This window comes from Zonotrichia leucophrys, chromosome 21 (assembly GCF_028769735.1).
Source record: "Zonotrichia leucophrys gambelii isolate GWCS_2022_RI chromosome 21, RI_Zleu_2.0, whole genome shotgun sequence".
In the NCBI taxonomy this organism is placed as follows: domain Eukaryota; kingdom Metazoa; phylum Chordata; class Aves; order Passeriformes; family Passerellidae; genus Zonotrichia; species Zonotrichia leucophrys.
The window spans coordinates 1,412,956-1,422,359 of NC_088190.1; the positions used below are offsets into that span (position 1 = coordinate 1,412,956).

The 9,404-nt window shown below is 48.8% G+C and overlaps 1 long non-coding RNA gene across 1 annotated transcript; it reads right to left on the reverse strand.

The window, feature by feature from the left end:
• Positions 1–3,378: 3,378 nt before the first annotated feature.
• LOC135456723 (uncharacterized) lies at positions 3,379–8,858 on the reverse strand. The gene is made up of 3 exons (XR_010442601.1): positions 8,688–8,858; positions 8,430–8,573; positions 3,379–5,659 (listed from the first exon to the last, which is right to left on the reverse strand). It is a non-coding gene; the product is annotated as an uncharacterized LOC135456723 (long non-coding RNA).
• Positions 8,859–9,404: the final 546 nt, after the last annotated feature.

Consider the following 9,404-nt stretch of genomic DNA (forward strand, 5'->3'; position numbering starts at 1 on the left):
TCAGAAGAGAATCGGACATTCACCACCAGGAAGTTCCAGACATCTACAAGGCTCCAGAACAAAACCAAGTATTTTCCTCAGGAGCAAACTTCAAACCTCACAATCACCTGGAGACTTAGTGAAGAGGCAAATTTGGAGAAAAAAAATGTATCACACTCTCTTGAGACGGCTTTCCTGATAGTAATTCTGCCTTGCTCCAAGCTGACCCTCTCCACTAATCCCACTTAAGAAGTGCTCCCCCACTGAAATGGGGAATTGAATTGGGACGACTAACCCCAACCAAGTCCCCCTTACCCATTTACCTCTCCCAGGCCAGGGGCACCACAGCCCCTGTTCTGAGTTCAAAAGAGGTGCCCTCTGCCACAAAAGCCAAACCATCAACTGTTTGCATAAACTGCAAAAAGATGCATCACCCTTCCTCTCAGTCCCTATCAACACCCTTTTTCTTCTGCTTGGCAGTCTCTCTCCTCCTCTCTCCCAGTGCAGAGGGAGCTACAACTGGTCAGCACTGGGAGCTCTCCTGGTGCCCCTGCCACAAGGAGCACCATCAATTTACACTGCTCCTTTAAGACGTTATCTTTTAATTTGGTGCTTCCCTCTTTCCCCTCTTCAACTAACTGATTTATTAGTTTATATCTCATAAATTGTAACCCCTCACCTCCTCCTTCACCCTCCCAGATGCCATAAATCCCCTTCAGGGCTCTGACACCCTTCTACATGTGGTGCAACCGCCTGCCCCCCAAAGTCACCTCTCAGTCCCCAGGGAGCATGGGGCTCATTTGCTGGGGGTTTGGTCTAGCTCGTCTCAGCAGCTAATCCCTTGGGTGGCTCCTGTCAGATTATTAATTAGCTAAAGCGGATCGGCCCTGGAACAACATGCGGTTGGACTTCAGATAAAACAGGACGGCAGAGGCTTGGCATATAGTTCTTTAAAGGGACTTTGTCCCTTTTTTTCTTTAGCCTTCTGTGGGAGTGGGGGAAAGGAGAGGAGCAGGAGATGGGCTGCTTCCACAGCTGCTCACAGCCCCCAGCAGTTTGTCACCCTGGTAACTGGGCCGTGCTGTGCACAGGACAGGAATGGCAGGTGTCATCCCCATCCTCACCCTGTGGCAGATAAAAATTTTTCCCCTGTTAGAAGAGGTTTATGAACCTGTTCAGAGGCATGCAGCACTGATCTGGGGGCTCTCGCTGCTCCTCAGTGTCACCTTGCTTCTGCTGTCCCTTGTCCTCTCTTTGCTTCCTATTGAACCCTTAGTGTTTGCACTACCCCAAAAAATGAGGCAAAGTCTGTTCCAAAGCACCAGGGCCATTCTCACATTGAGAACAGTTATTTTAAACAAGAAGCCATCCAGTTTGTATGGCAGATTCTAAAGCTTAGTTCCTCATCCTGGACAGGATAAAGAGTGAGTGGTCTCCTATGCATTACACTGGAAATCTGCAAGAATGAGCAGGAACAAGAGTCAGCACTACAGATGCTGGGGAGCAGCTCATCTCTTTGCTCCCTTCCCACTTTGGATTGTTTTGACTCAAACCGATGAAGCTGAAATATCGAGTCACAACGGCACTAAACTTCATTACAAGCTCTTAACACAGATTACTTAATAAAAACCAGGCTGCTTTAATTGCTTTCCCCCCATTAGCATTTCTGGAGGAGAAATTTTTGATTAATTTGAAGATGCACATTTCCCCCACCCCCGGTGCTGGCCTGTGAGCCAGACCTCCTCCCCACACCAGCACTGTCCACAAGAGCATCCCAGAGAGTGCAAATTGCACCCAAATCCACACGACTCTGAAAAACAAAGGAACTGAGAGCCTGGATGAACAGATGGGAGTAATGGTGTGAAGCAAACAAGGGGAAGAAAAATCTCCCCTCCTTTCTGGTGAACCCATAAAAAGTGGCACAGGGGAATGAGGAAGAAGCAGGCAGGAGAGGAAAATGGGAGGACAGCCAGTGTGGCAGGGTTCAAAGAGCAAGGACAGAAGTTGGTAGGTGACTGACTTGGTGGGGTCCTGGGAAGCACTTTCACCCTTCTCTGCAGCTGAGAAAGGAGAGGCAACTCTGCTGGAGGAACATTGTGTGGATTTTCAAAATTTGGACCAAAAGCCCCAGAGCTCAGTGCTCTCCGAATGCGTGTGAAGTGCTGCTCCCTGTTCCTCGTTCAGGCTCTGCCTGGATATCTGGTTCTAGGGGAGGATAACTGTTCCTTCCCCTTGGCCAGTCTCCCACAGGTCAGGAGTGCTAGCAAGCCAGGGATAGGTGGGGGAAGCACCCCTCATGGTCCAGCAGTTCCCTCTGGGCTGGGAAAGCCAGGGACACAAAAGTCTCATGGGCAAAGGAAGGAAAAGCCAGAGCCCCAGGCTGTGCTGCTACAGGAGATGAGGCCAAGCAGCTCTCCCCACTTTATTCCTGTATCAGGGGTCAAGGACATCCAATTCCTAGTTTCTCAGATATGGATGCAGAGAGGACAAATCCCATGTGTGAGCAGCTCAGGTAGGATCTGCACTATTCCACTGCCAGATAGCCCCAGGTAAAACAAGTCTACCAAGAAAATCATTCCTGGCTTTTGGGGCAACTGGCTTCAGCTCCTGTTGTAACTAGCCCTGGCAAGGGAAGATGGCAACCAGGTTCCTAAGTAGGCTGTTCTCTAGGTCAGCACACTTCAGGGACGTGGTAATCAAGGAGAAATTGCTCCTATGTGACAACTCTTGTCAACCTTGTAAATCTTCATGATTTTCTTAAAGTCTGAGATCTTGCAAGCTACACAAGATTTTTTGTTTCGTACAAAAATGTGTGTGTAAAGTGCTATTCCTCCCTTTGCTCCCTCTGTTCTCCCACTTTCAGGGCACAGCAACCTGAAATGCGATCTGTGTGCATGCTGAACCATAGAAACCTTGGTATTATTAAGTCTTATAATTGCAGGGAGGAGGAGAGTAGCTTTTGACTTCTGAAAGGACAAAGCTAGCAATATTGTTTGCTCATTTTACTTTCAAACTCACCTTAGTTTGTCCTCTCCCCTTTTCTCTTGTATGTTCTATCAACGTACAGCTTAGACAAACTCAGCAAGAATCACAAGAAAGACACTGGGACAGATTGTAAACTGCCCTGGCAAAAATCAGGATAGTTGTGCTGACGAGAAATTCAGCTCTGGTACATCAGCAGATGGCTTACCTGTAGCTCTTAATAGTTAATATATAACTGCAGTAATAGCAAAAAAGAGCCTCAGCACTACCACATAATTTGTCAGAGGCAATATGCTAAAACAGCCTTTCCATATTCAGCTCAAGCAGGGAGATAAGCCTCACCTCCAGCACTGCCCATGGGCTGAGCACCAGCTCTGGAATGAGCCCCCAGCAAAAGACATCAGACAACTGCCACCATTCACTTTACACTATTTGCTCATTTCTAAAATTTTTTAGTTTTATCAACAGATTTCTATGATCTGCATTTTGAACATGCATTTCCCTCGAACACTCATGTGCATACTTAGCACTGATTGCTCCAAGTGCTTTCCAACTGGTTTTCCTTGAGGAACTCCTCAGGCCATGGTCCCTGCTGGCTGGAGAGCTGCCTGACGGACAGACAGACAGACAGACTGTGTGTATGCGGTGCCTACCAGAGCTGAATGTGCTCCTGAGTGTTAATAGAACCCCTCACAAAACACAATTATTATTTTTTTCAGCCAGATTTTCATCACAGTGCCACAGAAGTACTGCCTGTATCCCAGCTCAGAGAACTGCTGCTGGATCTAAGGACAGGAAGGAATACTGTTGGATGGTTAAAGGACTCAGAAGATCTGGCTTCTCCTCCCAACTCTGCTTCTGAGTCATTAGTAACATAAAATCAGGTTTGTTACATCAGTTAAGCTTGAGTAAATAAACCACGACTCATCACTGTGTTTTATTTTGCAATATTTCAGTGGGTTCCTCTCTACAAATAAACACTATTAAAGATCAGTGCAATTGCAGGTATATGGCAAAGGAGAGAAATGAAAGCATCTAAACTGCTCTAAAACCTTTATGAAGAGCAGGGCAAAATCTCAGCTTTTTGGAGGACAATGATTTTCACAGGACAGACATGTAAAATTAAGGCAACCCTTACATGGGGGCACTAAAATATGAATGAGTCATGTCTGCAGGTCTGACAGAGCTGATGGGTAAAAAATATTGGGAAACATCCTAATCCCCTCCTGAGGAGCCAAGGCTGAAATCCCAATGCCACTGAAGTTTACAGTAAAACCAGTGCTTGCTTCCCTAGACCAGGATTTAACCTTCATAAATTTCAGCTGCGAAGACAGAAGCCTTAGGAAGGGGATAGCCAACTTCATAAGCAGCAGTTCCATCACGAGGACATCACAAATTCTAACAAACGACTGCAGGTGACAGGGAAAGCGAGGTCTGAACCCACAAAGGCCTGTCTCAGTCCTGTCTCCTCCAGTACTGAGCATCCCTGTATCCATCTGAGTTTTTGGGGCAGGCTGGTCTCCAGTGTGACAGTCACCCAGGCAACTGCCAGCCTCCACTGAAGCCCTGGGCTTCTTCAGAGCTGAGCTGCTCCACAAATCCACACCCGTGTGCCTGCACCTCACTGCACCACAGGCTCTGTGGCCAGGCCTCGTTCCGCTCCGGGAGGGATCCTGTTCAGCCAACCTCCTCACTGCCACAACCCCTCTTCAGCTTTTGTCCCTCTCATGAGCAAAACCACCAGCTGCTGGGCACTGCAGGCCTTCTGGAAGGGCTTTGGGCCGCCCTTACCTTTATTTTTAAGCTGACTCATTCCATGTCTCTCAAGAGCCTTTTAAGTGTTCTCTCCTTGAACTTTGGCATCAAGGCCCTTTCCTGAACATCTGAGACCTTTCAACCTGCTTAGACCCCACTGGTGGATTTCATCCTCCATCAAAAGGTGACACGAGCGGCTGTCCAAGCGAGCAGGAGGTGCTGAGGACCTCAGTGCATCAGTCTCCAGTCCCACTCCCAGGCCAGAAATGGTAAGCACAGCTATGAGGCTGCCAAGCACACAATCCGCTTTCCCCCCCATTCAGCTTTCCAACCAAACATCTGATCGAAGGCCCGGGGGAGGGAGCCAGAACTGTCCGGTCTGGTTATGAGTGAAGGTCATTGATCTAGCACAGACCAGGGCTGCAGAAAACAGGGGAGGGAGGGGAAAAAATCCTCAGAGAGACAGAAGAGACGGAGCGAGGCAGGCAGAGGCAGTAAGCGCAGGGGAAGGCAGCGGAAGTGGCTGAAACATGGTTTCACACTCCAGGACCCAAGGGCTGTTGTCAACCCGTCCTTCATGCTCACATCTTGTCACACTAGAGGTCAGGTCTCCCAAGCGTTCCTGAAGAGCTGAGCTAGCCCATATGGCAGGCAATATGTTAACAATATGGATCAGCTGCTCGTCAGGGCCTGAGCAGATGGATGTGACAACCCTGTTCTTACCCAGACAGGCTTTTAACATCTTCCCTCCCCTCAGCTCAGCCCTGCCCGAGGAGCTGCGCCTGGGAACGGCTGCCTGCAGCCTACCTGAGCCGTGGGGCCACAGGTCAGGACAAGCAGCCTGGAAATGCCTGCCTGGCTGTCCCTGGATGGAGGCGAGCAGGGCAGAACCCCATTCAGGGCTGGCAGGAACCGGGCCAAGCGCTGATCCAAGGATAGGGCGCTGCAAACGGAAAGGCCTCGCTGTAAGATACGTGCTATTAACTCCCAAGCAATACAGGAGATACTGTATTCAGATATATGTATATGGCATGTTACCACCAGATGCCACACTTTACAGTCTAGACGGAGTTTTGTAACTGCCTGGGAAAAACTTCTCTCACAGAACATGTAATACATAAATAGATGTGTATTTTAATGGGCAAGTTAAACTCCTCCTGGCAAAGGTAGGCAGGTCGATTTCATACACAGGTGGGTAAATTTCCACAATGATTTTGCAAGGCTGTTTCATATTCCCCAGCCCAGGATCTGAGCCATCAGGGCTGGTTGGGCTGGCCCAGCTGCACTTCTGTGGAAGGCAGTGTTCCCATCTCATCCCCTTTGCAGCAATCCCAAAGATCCTAGCAAAAATAACTCTATCAGTCCAAGCTAACCCACAAATTTAGCTTTACTTTAGGATTTAAATTGGGGAGGGGGGATATTTTGCAAATTCAAACAGACAGAGCAGATATTTCTAATCCCTTTCCTACACTTTTTTTTAGCTTCCCTCCCCCCGCATAAAAGTCTACCTTCATTAACTGAACACGAAAACTCCCTCCAACCCTTATAGCTCTAGGACTAAACAGTCAGCTTGTGCTTATAAACAGTGAAAAAGCAATCACAGCCTAGGGATGGGCTCTGGAGAACGTGCAAACAGCCTCTGTAGCCCAAAGTAAATTGAGCTTGTTTTGAAAGTAGAAGCCATACAACTTGCTCTAGGGCAGAAGACTGGAACACAGGGATTTCTAGTCCAGAGCATGAGAGATCACAAAGCCACATGCCTGAAAGGCTAAATGCATCTTCTTCACTGCAGTGATGTTTGTAGAACTACGGGGACCTCAGAAAACAGCTGGAGTCCAGGGAAATATTTCTGTTGTCACTAATGAGCTCCCATCCCTCAGGAAGCAGCCCCTGAGGGACACTCAGCAATGCACCCAGTAGATGCTGGGAGGAGACAAATGTGGAAAAGGATAACTGATTTGCAAGAGCCTGAACCACAAGGATCACTTCAGCATTTAAAGAATTCCTGACGTATCAGTCTCCTCCTCTTACTTTCTTGTCTCAGAGGTTCTGCTCATCCCAGGTCCAGATCAGATGGACAACACAGGGTTTTCAATATCAGGAGCTGCACAAGCAGAAACCTGTGACTGGGGTCACAGGAAAAGCTCCTTGGTGATGAAAAAAATCACCTAGAACCTATGAGGCAGCTTCCTCAGCACAGTTTATTTCCCCCAGGATGTTGGACCTCTCTGGAGAGGCACATAAGGGTGTTTGGTGGAAAATTCACCTGCTGCAGTCAAACCTCAGAATTTGTGTCTTATTTGGTAAAACCTCAAGGCTCTTCATGTTCCTTTACCTTATTCCCTCAGGCAGAGCTCCTATTTGGGAAGCTCCCTTGCCTCTGGAGGCCTGGGAAGGCATTGCTCTAAAAGGGGACACAAGCACCAGAGCAGCTCACACAGGGATGAAGGCCAGAGTTTGCTACATTAACAGTTCAAAACCAGGCTTTCCAAATAAAGCATGCCAGACCCCGGAGGTGTTTCAGAACTAGGAAGGTGTGGGAAGGCACAGCTCACCCCTATCCCATCCTGAAGCACGCTCTTTTCTGGCAGACTTACTGAAAGCACTCAGCTCTGTAGGCTCTGAACTACGACCTACTGAGCCTAAGAGTATCATGGCTGTTGCTCTTTCAGGTGGGGCTAGGGCACTTAGAACCAGAGTAAATTCCTCTGTGCCACACACAGCCAGCAATGGAGAGGGAGTGCTGGAGGCCCAGACCAACATCTGAGCCCTGTGAATATTCTCATCTCCCCTCTTGCTCAACCAACGCAGTCCCCCTACCTCTCTACCTGGACCCTTCCAGCTCAGGTCCCCGCTGCACCCATGGCTCACAACAGCTCTGCACACACTGCTGTGCCCAGGTATCGCTGATGACACGGCGGCAAAAAATAGAGGAAGATGATGATACAGAATCCCCTCAGGCACTTCAGCTGCTGATCTTCATTCATTCAGGCATCATCAGCATTTAATGATGTCAGCAAAGTATGGAGATAGCCCCTGACAATACCTCTGTGCCCTACAGAGCACATGTGCTGTCACAAAAAGGCCAGACACAGTGAGGATCCTCAGCCCCTTCTACCTGCAGCAGTGTCACCAGACACCTCCCAAATCCCCAGCCCACTGAGAAGAAATACATTATCCCACTGTTGTGTCATACCTTTCTTTGCAGAGAAGCTGTGATGGCAGCCAAGCAGAGAAGAAAGTAAAACAACTTTTAGAAACAGAGTCCCACCCCCTCACGTCTGCTCTGAGTTACCCACCGTGACCACAGACATCCTCAAACTCCTTTTGTGGAACAAGTCAATCAGAAACTGTCCCACACAACACTTACCCGGGGGACTCCCGTGCGTACTCCTGAGCCAACTGCTAATGCTGCACAGCAGCTCATTAGGAAGAGGGAGGTGAGGAGAAAGAGCTGCTCAAACCAGCTGTGTCAGCTGGGTGTCTGTACAGAGGTGGGCACTGATGGCTAAACCCAGTCCTACGTGTAAGCCAGCCCAAACCAACATCCCACCATGCATTCACCACCTAAGCCACTGACTTCCCACTCACTGCTCTTTCAAACTTCACAGGCTAGAGATTTCCCAGGAACTGGAATGAAAACTCTGGAGAGCAAAAATCACTCACTCCAGTCCTACTTCAGAGCGGTTTGACCACAGAACAAAAGCTAGTACCTTGCATTGAGAAGTCACAGGCTTGAAGGTCCATTCCAGTGTACAAAGCCAGGACAGAAGTCAGGTTCTTTGTTTTGGAGGTGGTCTCAGGTGAAGACAGTGTGAATTAGATGGCCTCCCTTCACTTGGTGAAGTCTCTTTTCCCTGAGGAGAGTTTCAAAAGGAAATGAATATTCCCTAGTGAGCAGTACCAAAGCTCAGGTGAATCACGAGCACAAGCAGTGACGCCAGCCTCAAACGCTGCAGCCACCCACAGACCTGAGCCCTTGGTCACACACAGCAGGGCAGCCAGGCAAGGCTCTCCATGCCCTCCTGAACACGCTGCATCTCCACCTCCTTGCCTGCCACGCGTGGAGCTGGCAACTCCAAAGCCAAGGTACAAACCACCCGGACTATGGGCTGGGCCACACGCTCCAACTTTCCCCAGGAAAAAACCAGGTCAGCCAGTGGCAGAAGCAGCCTATGGCACTAAGCCACTTACAGCAAAGCACTTCCACCTGTAGCTCGTTCAGCGTTGCTGCCCACGTCAGCTGTGCTGCCATCCCTCCTCTGGGGGGGATCCACCAGCACAAACTCCTTGTCCACCCCCACACCAAATCTCATGCCCAAAAATGTTACACATACAACCAGATGAGACAAAGGAGAATTATTATTTGCAGTTTAGCGAGGCCCACAGTAATTAAGGGACTTGTCAAAGCTCACTGGGTAAATCTGAGGCAGAACTGGGAACTGCAGCTAAATCTCTCAAATTTTGGTTTAAGAGCTGGACTGCAAAAGTCCTGTGCTCCCTGGCTGTTATACTGCTACCTTTGCAACAGGTTTCACCCTTCTCCTTGCTCTCCCTAGACAGTTAAGACAATTCCCTTCTACTCCTGCATTGAAGGAAATGAACAAATGCACAGATTAAAATAAAAGAACTTTTACCTTACTTCCAAAATTATAAAATGTCTTAGCTCCAACCTTTGTCAGAAGCTC